The following is a 12,939-nucleotide window of genomic DNA, read 5'->3' as shown; positions in this document are numbered from 1 at the left end:
CTGTTTGTGGTCCGCCTGTTAGCTTGCGCGATTTTTGCCATTTTCCTTCGAAGTCTCATCAACTATCTGTTTTCGCCCACAGGACTGCTGCTGACTGGATTTTTTTTGGGATGTTTTTTGTTTGTTGCATCGTTCTCGGTAAACCCTAGACACTGTCGTGTGTGAAGAGCCCAGGAGGCTGGCCGTTTCTGGGATATTGGAAGCGGCACACCTGGCACCGACGATCATACCACGCTCAAAGTCTCTTAGGTCACTCGTTTTGCCCGTTCTAACATTCAATTGACAGTAACTGACTGGCTCACTGCTTGTCTGCCTGCTTTATATAGCAAGCCACAGCCACGTGACAATGGGACCCATGTCGTCCAAAAAGTTATACTTTTGATGATCATCCAGGTGGTTCCAGATGCATGTTGGAAAACTGGAGTCAACTATTTGGGACGAGATGGGTCCCATTTCATCTGGCGAAAACCAAACACATTCCACAGTAAGAACCTCATACCAACGGTCAAGCATGGTGGTGGCAGTGTGATGGTTTTGGGGATGCTTTGCTGCCTCAAGACCTGGACGACTTGCCTTAATAGAAGGAACCATGAATTCTGCTCTGCATCAGGGAATTCTACAGGAGAAAGTCAGGCCATCTGTCTGTGGACTAAAACTGAAGCGCAGCTGGGTCATGCAGCAAGACAATGATCCAAAACACACAATCAAGTCTACATGGACATGGTTAAAAATAAATAAATTATAATTTTTGGAAAGGACTAGTCAAAGTCCAGACCTGATCCCAATTGAGATGTTGTGACAGGACTTGCAACGGGTAGTTCATGCTTGAAACCCACAAATGTCGCTGAGTTAAAGCAGTTCTGCATGCAAGAGTGGGACAAAATTACTCCACAGCGATGTGAGAGACTGATCAACAACTACAGGAAGCATTTGTTTGCAGTCATTGCAGCTAAAGGTGGCACAACCAGTTATTGAGTGTCAGGGGGAATAACTTTTTCACACAGAGGATTTTTTGTTGTTGTTATTTATAAACAGCTTCCCTTTATCTTATTTTAGGATTTGGTTGAATATCTGTTAACATACAGCATCAAAAAATATGCAAAAATAGAGAAAATCAGGAAGGGGGCAAATACTTTTTCACGGCATCGTATATATTTGCCCCCCTTTCTGATTATACCCTCATGACTGAACATTCATATCTGTCATTTCTTCACAATACTTGTCAATTATGTGCAGTCTCTGAGGAGACAGTCGTTTTGAAAGGCTGGCCTTAAGTATGTGAATAGCCCATATTCAGTACCCTTGTACCATTGTACCACACAGACGTCATTACTCATTACAGATGAAGCCAAAGACAATAAACAGTACTGCATTACAGCCCAACCGTCCCAGTGGCCAAGACAGAGGGCTACATTTAACTGCTGTTTACAGTATTTGATACTGTAGCTTGTGATAGCTTCTCCTTTTCACATGTTTGGGACACAAGGGGCACTGGAATCTCACAGAGACAGCTGGGAATGATCATCAACAGACTTGCCTTCCCCCTTTCAGCTATAAACATTGTGCACAACGGAACGAGATAGAGACTCAATCGAACATATCATTCGCTATCCAACCACAAAATTGAGGAATACCTCAACGCACGCATTTATGCATATTGAATAGCTACATGCACAGCTTATTGTTTGAGCTATTACAGCGGGGAGCTGGGGGATTTTAGTAGCGCTGGCAGCGGAGACGCTTTCTCTCCCTGGTGTTCTGTCAGCAAACAGTCCTCGCCGACTGCTGCAGGGTTCAGCTCAGGACTCCGCTGCGCTGCTCTCCACGGCGTGTCAAGCGAATCAAAGTCCTGGGTGTAACGGGGCCCTGGGACAGATGGAGAATTCTGGAGAAGAAACTAAAAGCAGTTGCCGTGCATGAGGGAATTGAGAATGAGTATGGAAGGGTCCGGGAAATCAACATAGTAAAGTAACCAGGGGAAGTGAATTCATGGGTCTAGACGATATTTTACATAGCCCAAACCTGTCTGAGGGTATTAGACACCATTAAGAGTTATTTTAACCAACCCACTATCCCCATGACTCCATGGCCGAAGAAACATATATTTGAATAGTCTCCCGATGACAAACTGGCGAGACAGAAAGGGCTAACTCATGGGCAGCCAAAGTGTGCAGACAGACATGTTGCCCTGCTCACTGACCGCCCCGTCAAAACCTGCCACCCCCATCCAGCCGTGCATTAACCCTCTTCGAAATCATTGACTGACCCTCAAAGTTGACCGTCATTCAGCACAATCAGTGCATGACCTTCCGACTCAGCGCTCCACAAATGCACATTCTCACTGGCCCCGTGGCCCCTTACGTTCCCCTCTCTTTATTAGCAACCCCTATTCCAGGTCAGTACCTTTGGCTCCTTGTAAAGGGGCCCCCCTCTGCTGCCCCGGGCAGCCAAGCAGCACATAGAGTCTGAACTCATTAGCCACAGAGGCACGGCTGTGGAAGAGGTAAGGGCTCTCAAGTAGCCTGAGTTTATTTGACCTGCAGACTGTGTGTACACATACATGTGCCACAATTGCACTTTGGTAGTTTGTGGTAGTCAAATTGAATTGCGGTGGACATAAATACATGTACAACACATAACCTTGGGTTGTACTTTAACCTAGACTACACCACTCTGGGTAGTGCTGTGTACTTTTCTTGATAGATGTGTGAAACAATTAGTTTTTGTCCCTTTGATCGTGTCTGAAACTGGTTTCAAATGATAGTTCCACACTGTTTATTTGGAATGAGTAATTGAGACAAATATGTTGGGTTTGACTTTTCAAGCATCTGCGTATGTGGGCTACATGGAGCTTAGAAGGGATATCACACACACGTTGAAGGATTCATATGTCATATGAGCTCAAATTCACAGGAGTGTTGAAATTCCTTTATGTACAGTAGTGTTTGGGGGGTGAAAAAGCGCAGGTCCAATGCTCGTTCACTTTGACAAAAGGTACAATCCATCATGCAAATGTTAAGACTCAATAGTGCTGGGTTTTAGTTAGTAGTCCATGAAGAATATCACTTCCCCTTTCTTCTTCACCTTCAGTGTGAGTTTGAAATAAATAGGAACGTACAGTATATCCTTCGCACTGGACAAAAGGCAAATTCATATGTTTTGTCCTCAGGATACGATTATGATTAGCCATGGTTTCAAGGCTGATTTAAATTCAACAGTCATTTGGCTCTACACCAGTTATCTTCTAAATAAATGGGACAATTATAGAGGCTTGAACCCAATGCATCGCAGGACGTACACAATGATGGATTGCCTCTGTGGTAAAAGCATGTATAGGCTCTACATGATCGGTAGAATATATCCAGCTGAATTCATTACTTTGCCTTAAACGAGAATCACTCAAGGGCCCAAGAACAAGGCTGCTACAGATTAACATATAAATGGAACTACAGGCAAGATCTTTTCCTATCTGTTTATTTTGACTTTCTGTGAGGTCAGTGGGGTTTAAAGGAGAGATAGGTGTCCTGTGAAATGGATGTCCCACACAAGAGGAGACGTGCGTGGAAATGTTTTCTTTGGTTTTGCATCCCACACATAATGCATCCTCTTTGTCAAGGTTTCTTTGACGTAAGTTCTCTGCTACATTTAAATTATATATATATATATTTTTTTTACCAAATATGTAAGGCTAGGCACATGGGACATTCAATTAATGGCCGAAACACTCCCCTCCAAATTTACTTGGACAGGGGAGCTAAAATGTTTACATTCGTCTATATACTCCAGCATTTTGGATTTGAGATCCAATTTTTTTCTATGATTCAACAATGATGAGTGAGAAAGTTACAGAGGCACAGGGATCATCCCCCCCCCCCCCACCAAAATGCTAACTTCTCACCATTACCAATAACAGGGGAGGTTAGCATTCTTTGGGGGGTGTGATCTTTGGGCCTCTGTAACATTCTCAATCATCATCATTCACTATTCATTCAGGATTATTTCTAATCATGGTAGCATCTACATTCATGTAGAATGTAGACTTCTTATTTACAATAAAAGTGACTCCAAATTGACACAATACCGTTCACCGTTCAGTTCCTATTGAGCAAAACAACCTGAATCACAACCAAAACAAACTGCTAATGCATCAAACAAGTTTGTAGAGTCACAAGCTGGATGTAGTCATTGCATGCTGGGAATATGGGACCAAATACTACACGTTTGCCTACTTTAATACACTATAAGAGAATGTCCTAATACTTGTGACATTCTCAAATGGGGGGGGGGATTAGATACATGAAGTGATTTCATTTCTAAACGGTAAAACAGAGAGTATGTATGAAAATATCCTAAAATAAAAGGTGACATTTTGTACTGTTGCCAGATGTGAGATATTTGAACTCAATTCCAAAATGCTGGAGAATAGAGACACATTTTTACATTTTAGCTTCACTGTGCAAATAAATACAGAGAGGAGTGTATGTTTGATATGTTGACTGGATATTGAAAATTGCATAAGTGGCACTAGCTGCATAACAACACTTCAGTGGAGAATAATCATTAATTGAAAGCCACACTAATTATGGAGTGTTGCCTCAACAACAGCTTCTGAGCGTCACTAACAGGTTTTAGCCAACCTGAGATCGTTCTTAATTGGTTCTCTTCTGAGAGTTTTCTCCTATGTTTATTCCAACCCTCAAATATGCAGTAAATTAAACCAATCAACACATGTAGCATTGTAATCGCATGTTGAAATGTATGCACTCACTACTGTAAGTCGCTCTGGATAAGAGCGTCTGCTAAATGACTAAAAATGTAATGTTATGCTAGCTTTGCTATTGTGAGTGGTGCAGCTACAGCATGTGTAGTTTATATGTATGTGTGTGGGTTGGCTGTGGTTACAGCACTTGAAAGAAAGGATATACAGGTAACTGCCAAAATAATGGAAACACTTGAGTAAATGAGGGATGCAAAGTATATTGAAAGCAGGTGCTTCCACACAGGTGTGGTTCCGGAGCGGCGCCTGAGACTACATTTTCCATCGTCATCAACAAAACACCAAATGATGGTATTTCTTGTGGAGTGGAGTTGGAACGGGGAGTTCCAGACACTTGTAGAATCTATGCCAAGGTGCATTGAAGCTGTTCTGACTCGTGGCAGCCCAACACCCTATTAAGATACTTTACATTTAATTGCCCCATTATGGGGCTCCCGAGTGACGCAGCGGTCTAAGGAACTGCGTCTCAGTGCTAGAGGTGTCTCTACAGACCCTGGTTCGATTCCAGGCTGTCTCACAAGTGGCCGTGATTGGGAGTCCCATAGGGCGGCGCACAATTGGCCCAGCGTCGTTTGGGTTTGGCCAGTGTAGGCCGTCATTGTAAATAAGAATTTGTTCTTAACTGACTTGCCTAGTTAAATAAAGGTTAAATAAATATGTTGGTGTTTCCCTTATTTTGGCAGTGACTTACTTATATGTACTATAAATCAATATATCTATTTTGTAATCTAATAGTATTTGTGAGTTATTTTCAGTGAGCGTTGATGTTATTCGTTTGTCATAACCGGGGACTGTGATTAACAGAAGCCTTTCATTATGAACAACTACCTGCAATATGTGCTGTACTCTAACTGTATAACAGACAAACACATAACAAAAGTGGGCTTTTATGAAAGCATGTTTTAACAGCACACTTTATCGCCTTGAAACAGTGATCAGAACAGGAAGAGAGAGAAACCTGTATGCAGGCCAGCTCTGAATGGCTGAGTCATAGGTAGGAGCTACTGCCAGGCCCTCAGAGGACAGACCACCCCCTCACATATCCATTAGGGTGCTATGCACTACATGCGCATCAACGCCCCTGGAACAAATTACTGCTCAGGCACACAAAAAAACGACGGAACAGAGAAAGAAAGGGCATTTTTAATGAGACATGGGTCAATTCTCAGTCGTACAAAGCAGAGACAAGGGGAAAACCCTTTTCCATCCACTGCTTGTCTGTTTTGTTCTACTTTGGCTCATCATTTCGATTTTGGCCTCCAACGACGTCTTTTATTTTTCAAGATATTCCCTCATTAAATCTAAGCCTGTGGACTTTTTGGTCTTCTTTTAGGGAAATATACATATTTAGACAACTTGTTCCAAACACAGTTTGGATGACCCAAACCCCAATAGCATTACAATGGGTGTATATATTGAATTAAAGTTGGTGTGCCACTATGGTCTTTCTTCATGAAACTGAGAATTAAGTATAATTGTCACAGCTGTCTTCGTCCTCAGACGAAACAGAGAAGTCCTCGTCTGAGAAAGTAGACCAATACGTAGCGGAGTTCGTGTTCATCTTAGAATTTAATTAATCAAGAACGTGAACACTATACAAAAACAAGAAACAAAGAAACACGACAGTACAACAGTCTTGCAGGCTATACTAAAAGCAATGCAAAAACAACTACCCACAAAACACAAAGACAAACACACCCTACTATATAGGACTCCCAATCAAAGGCAACTCAACACACCTGCCTTCAATTGGGAGTCCAACCCCAATTAACTATACATAGAACCACAGACATAGACCAGTGACAAACCCCATACACATACATCAACTCCCCTCTGCCACGTCCTGACCAAACTACAATAACCCAATATCCTCTATACTGGTCAGGACGTGACAATAATTTAGTATCATTTTTACAATCAATTAAAAACATGTAGAGATTGACGCACTCAGGGTGTTAAGTAGACAAAAGAGAGGTGTAATCTATTCTAAATTGTGTTCACTAACTTTCGTTTTTTCCGTTGTGGGAAATTATGTTATGTAACTTTGGTCCTGAACTTCACCCAACATCCTCTTCATGAATACACCTGTACAAATGAACAAGTTGTTTATACTGTATATCTCAATCTGCTTTTCAAGCTGTCAAGGACATTTGTAGAATGAAGTCAGCTCCAGTAAAATTGATTCAATATTTCTTAACAGAAGTACTGAGAAGCTTGCTGTAATCATACTTACGTTTTACATGTACTTGACATAAACAACAGGCTCTATTAAATACAAGTTAACAAATCTAACTACTTCCCTATGTTTGTCATGACACACTTCACTGACACTATTTATTTATTTAACTAGGCAAGTCAGTTAAGAACAAATTCGTATTTACAATGACAGCCCACCCCTGCCACACCCAGATGAAGCTGGGCCAATTGTACACCGCCCTTTGGGAATCCAATCACGGAGAGATGTGATGCAGCCTGGATTCAAACCAGTTACTGCAGTGACGCCTCTTGCACTGAGATGTCTTAGACCACTGCGCCACTCGGGATTCCAGTACAAGAAGTGGAAACAGTGGGAGGAAATAAGATGACTTCTAACAATGCGCCAAACATCCCACAGCCTTGGTGTCCACAATGAAATTCAATTCAGCGTGTCACGGTTGTGTTCAGCTCAGAAATGGCTGCCTTGGAGCCTTTTCAGACTGGCACATCTTTGTACCTATAGATACACGACTGAATGTTGAATATTCTAAGAACATTTGTCATCTGATTGTATCGTCATCAGGTTATATAAGCTTGGCAGAGTTCTTTAAAGTGAGGTGGAGATGATGAAGTTGTACTGTTAACATGAAGTAAATACTTAGCTTACATGTGCACACTTCTCCAATAATGACTTGGGAAACCAAGGTGAAACTTGGTCTTTAAACGCCTGAGTCATTGACAGTGGTGTAAAGTACTTAAGTAAAAATACTTTAAAGTACTACTTAAGTAGTTTTTTTGGGTATCTGTAATTTACTATGCATATGTTTGACTACTTTTACTTCACTACATTCCTAAAGAAAATAATGTACTTTTTACTCCATACATTTTCCCTGACAAACAAAACTACTCATTACATTTTGAATGCTTAGCAGGACAGGAAAATGGTCCAATTCATACACTTATGAAGAGAACATCCCTGGTCATCCCTACTACCTCTGATCTGGCGGACTCCCTAAACACAAATGCTTAGTTTGTAAATTATGTCTTGGAGTGTGCCCCTGGCTATCCGTACATTTTAAAAATGACAAAATCGTGCCGTCTGGTTTGCTTAATATAAGAAACGTGAAATGATTTATACTTTACATTTACTTTTGATACTTAAGCATATTTAAAACCAAATATTTTTTTTACTTTTACACAAGTAGTATTTTCCTGGGTGACTTTCACTTTTACTTGAGTCATTTTCTATTAAGGTACCTTTACTTTTATTTAACTATGACAATTGGGTACTTTTTCCACCACTGGTCATTGATTTGCAAAACTTCTCAACAGAACGTTCTTCATTTGTATGCAAATATCAAACATTGAATAAACTTTTTTTCAGCGGGGAGATAGAAATGAGCGGAACAGATGCAGTAAGCGACGGACTTTAATCGGAGGAATACCAATAAACAGAAATGGAGTGATTCAAGACCTGCAATAAATGTGTAATCAGACAAGAATTCTAAAGCCTGCAGTGCCATCCACTAGCTACAGACTGTACATAATGCACTATTCTATCAAATCAGAGGCCCAATTTGACGAATGCAGCAGATGGAAACGCATTGCCCCATACTGTCGGAAACTGTAAAACAAATGTGATAGCAATTCCACAGTGTAACTGGCAAAAAGAAAAGGACTGCCACGATTGTTGATGACGATAATACAATGATAGTATATCATCATAGCAATTATAGTATACCGGTATGTATTATCATAATAGCCATAATGTCTATGAAGGCTCATAGGTTTAGACTGGGGCTGATGGTGATTCTAGGGCCATCAACAGATGATTTTTACCTCTATCCCGGAGTTCAATCACGGTGAAGGCAATCAATAATCTCTCAGTGACTGTCCACCTTTTCTAAAAAGGCATTCCTACCTACCACCCTCCATCCCTTCAAGGTGATTACTGCTCTGGAGTGACAGGACTTGACAGATGGCACTGTATAGATAAGGAATCATTGGGTTTGGAGCGATGGGTCTCCAACTTTCAAAATCTAGAAACTTTTCCATGTCCACCATGTTGCTCTTCTCGCAGTCTCCTCAGATCTGTGATTAAAAACGATAGAAGAGTGTCAGGACTATGTCTTTCAGTCAGAGCAGAGGGTAAGTAGGTCTCACTCCACCTCCCAGCTGCAACCCATTGATTGTCCGAAACACATGCAATCTGCAAGGGTATTCTCTTCAATTCACCTGTCCGTGTGGATTATCGTCACACGACAACTGGAAATTGGGTTCACCAATGGTACACACGTCTCGCACTGTCCTCGTCCTGTCCTCCTTCACGTTTGCGCAATTACTATTGATTTGATTTGATTACTATTCTCTGTTATCGAGGGGCAGCTAACAATGCATGAAATGAATTAGAATGCGCAGCCTGACAGCTGCCAGAGGATTACATGTGGACCTTTTCCTGTGTGCAAACACAGACACCAGATACGGGTCATGGCTATGCTAAAGACCAGCACTGCTACCCATGGCTGTTATTCAATGTATATTATGCATAGCATGATTATTAAAGTTAATTCTGCAACTAGATTGGCTCAAGCCATATTGTTTAGCACGATAGACAGAATAAAGGCAGTAGCATAACTGCAAGTTATAATTCTTTAAGCTATTTCTACATATTTAATCGATACAATTCATCCTTTTGACTTCACGGTATTCATATCGGTATTGCATGGGAAGACTAAAGCCCACTCCCTATGCAAACTACCTTAGCAAAGACACTGCATAACATTGAAGGTTAGCAGCCAAACACCGTTCCATAAAAGTAAAGAAGACCAACTAAACCGGCCCAAGGCAAGGTGTGAGTGTGGCTATAACTCGTCAAAGGAAGTCTCCTCTCTCTGATCATCATGGAGGAGTAATGGAGTGGAAGGGTCCACAGGTGCAGCCAAATAGGGGTGTGGCGTCGTAATGGTGCCCTTTGATCAATTATGGCTGCCTGCTGCTCGGCAACCATACATATTTCATGACCGTCTATGGGTGTCGGCACTAGGCAGCTTCCCCACTCCTGTCCCCTCCCCCCTCCTGTACCCTCTCCCCAGCCCAGCGCAAGCTTCTTCATCCCTGTACAGATGAAAGGGAGGCTTGACTTGTTAGCCCCCGCACGTCAATTAGCTCCCACTATGAAGGGAGTCACCACAGCAGGGTGCTAGCTGGTGCTAGCTAGATCCTCCCCAGGCTATGGGGGTTCTCTTGCTAGCTGTTTTCTTGTGCATAGGGTGTGTCTATGTTGAATGTATATTAATATGCTATAGGCCTGTGCTAACATTTGGATCAATGGAAGATCTAACAAGCTGCATTAATATTGTATGGTTAAGAGGGATGTGCAAAATTATTATTGACGGTATGTAATGGTGATTTTATAGTCATTTTTCACAACTAAAGGAAAGCAAGCATTTCTTTTTCTTACCACTTTGAATAGGATTATGATGAATCACATATTAATAGTTTTGATCGTTCACAATCCGTATATGAATACGATGATTGGCAGCTATGCTTTCCCACTAGGAAAAAACTAGTTGAATCAACATCGTTATTTCAATCCCCAAAAATCTGTGATGACGTTGAATCAATGCGGAAAGCTGATTGGATTAGCAAAACATCATCAACGTAAGGGCATTTCGTATTTTTTTCACCCAACTTTTAACCTAAATCCAATGACCTTTTTTTGTTGATTTCATGTTGAATTCACGTTAGTTGAAAACTCAACCAAATGGAAATCAAAACTACAATTTGAACTGACGTTTGTGCCCTGTGGGTTAGCCTACTTCATTCATACAGTATTAATGTATAAATACTACACTGCTCAAAAAAATAAAGGGAACACTTAAACAACACAATGTAACTCCAAGTCAATCACACTTCTGTGAAATCAAACTGTCCACTTAGGAAGCAACACTGATTGACAATAAATGTCACATGCTGTTGTGCAAATGGAATAGACAACAGGTGGACATTATAGGCAATTAGCAAGACACCCCCAATAAAGGAGTGGTTCTGCAGGTGGGATCACAGACCACTTCTCAGTTCCTATGCTTCCTGGCTGATGTTTTGGTCACTTTTGAATGCTGGCGGTGCTTTCACTCTAGTGGTAGCATGAGACGGAGTCTACAACCCACACAAGTGGCTCAGGTAGTGCAGCTCATCCAGGATGGCACATCAATACGAGCTGTGGCAAGAAGGTTTGCTGTGTCTGTCAGCGTAGTATACAGAGCATGGAGGCGCTACCAGGAGACAGGCCAGTACATCAGGAGATGTGGAGAAGGCCGTAGGAGGGCAACAACCCAGCATCAGGACTGCTACCTCCGCCTTTGTGCAAGGAGGAGCAGGAGAAGCACTGCCAGAGCCCTGCATAATGACCTCCAGCAGGCCACAAATGTGCATGTGTCTGCTCAAACGGTCAGAAACAGACTCCATGAGGGTGGTATGAGGGCCCGACGTCCACAGATGGGGGTTGTGCTTACAGCCCAACACCGTGCAGGACGTTTGGCATTTGCCAGAGAACACCAAGATTGGCAAATTCGCCACTGGCGCCCTGTGCTCTTCACAGATGAAAGCAGGTTCACACTGAGCACGTGACAGAGTCTGGAGATGCCGTGGAGAACGTTCTGCTGCCTGCAACATCCTCCAGCATGACCGGTTTGGCGGTGGGTCAGTCATGGTGTGGGGTGGCATTTCTTTGGGGGGCCGCACAGCCCTCCATGTGCTCGCCAGAGGTAGCCTGACTGCCATTAGGTACCGAGATGAGATCCTCAGACCCCTTGTGAGACCATATGGTGGTGCGGTTGGCCTTGGGTTCCTCCTAATGCAAGACAATGCTAGACCTCATGTGGCTGGAGTGTGTCAGCAGTTCCTGCAAGAGGAAGGCATTGATGCTATGGACTGGCCCGCCCGTTCCCCAGACCTGAATCCAATTGAGCACATCTGGGACATCATGTCTCGCTCCATCCACCAATGCCACGTTGCACCACAGACTGTCCAGGAGTTGGCGGATGCTTTAGTCCAGGTCTGGGAGGAGATCCCTCAGGAGACCATCCGCCACCTCATCAGGAGCATGCCCAGGCGTTGTAGGGAGGTCATAGAGGCACGTGGAGGCCACACACACTACTGAGCCTCATTTTGACTTGTTTTAAGGACATTACATCAAAGTTGGATCAGCCTGTAGTGGTTTTCCACTTTAATTTTGAATGTGACTCCAAATCCAGACCTCCATGGGTTGATAAATTGGATTTCCATTGATTATTTTTGTGTGATTTTGTTGTCAGCACATTCAACTATGTAAAGAAATAAGTATTTAATAAGATTATTTCTTTCATTCAGATCTAGAATGTGTTGTTTAAGTGTTCCCTTTATTTTTTTTGAGCAGTATACAATATTGAAAATAAAATTAAAAAATACATTTTTTTTCTCTCTATGTCAAAAGTGAATGTTTGAGAATAGACACAATTCAATGCCTGGAGTAGCACACAGACCACTTCTTTGAGGCTCAATCACCTCACATTGTACCTCAGTGGCAGGGAACAATCAACTCAATGAATGCTCCAATCGCTCTGTTGTGATTGGTCCAAGTTTCCATGGTGTAGGTCAGTCAATTCACGTTTTCAGCCACATTTTCATGACTTCTTTTTATTTATTTTTATTTTTTTTTTTTTACAATATCTGCCTCATGTGGAATATATCTTATTCACTGCAGAAGCCATTTTGGTTCAAGAGGTGCATTGACAGTGCAATTATTGTGGGGGGAAGGGAGGGAGGAATGGGGGTGCGGTGGTGCGTGTTGCGGAGGCACTTGGATGGAAGCCTATTTGAAATGTTGTGTGTCAGTCTTCTGGCTCCGCCCAGTCTCTCCCTTTTTTTTTTGAAGAGATGCCAGATGTCTATTTCTGGGGTTAGATACAGAACAGTGATATCAAATG

This window comes from Salmo salar, chromosome ssa09 (genome assembly GCF_905237065.1).
Source record: "Salmo salar chromosome ssa09, Ssal_v3.1, whole genome shotgun sequence".
Lineage (NCBI taxonomy): Eukaryota > Metazoa > Chordata > Actinopteri > Salmoniformes > Salmonidae > Salmo > Salmo salar.
This window is presented reverse-complemented; position numbering follows the sequence as displayed.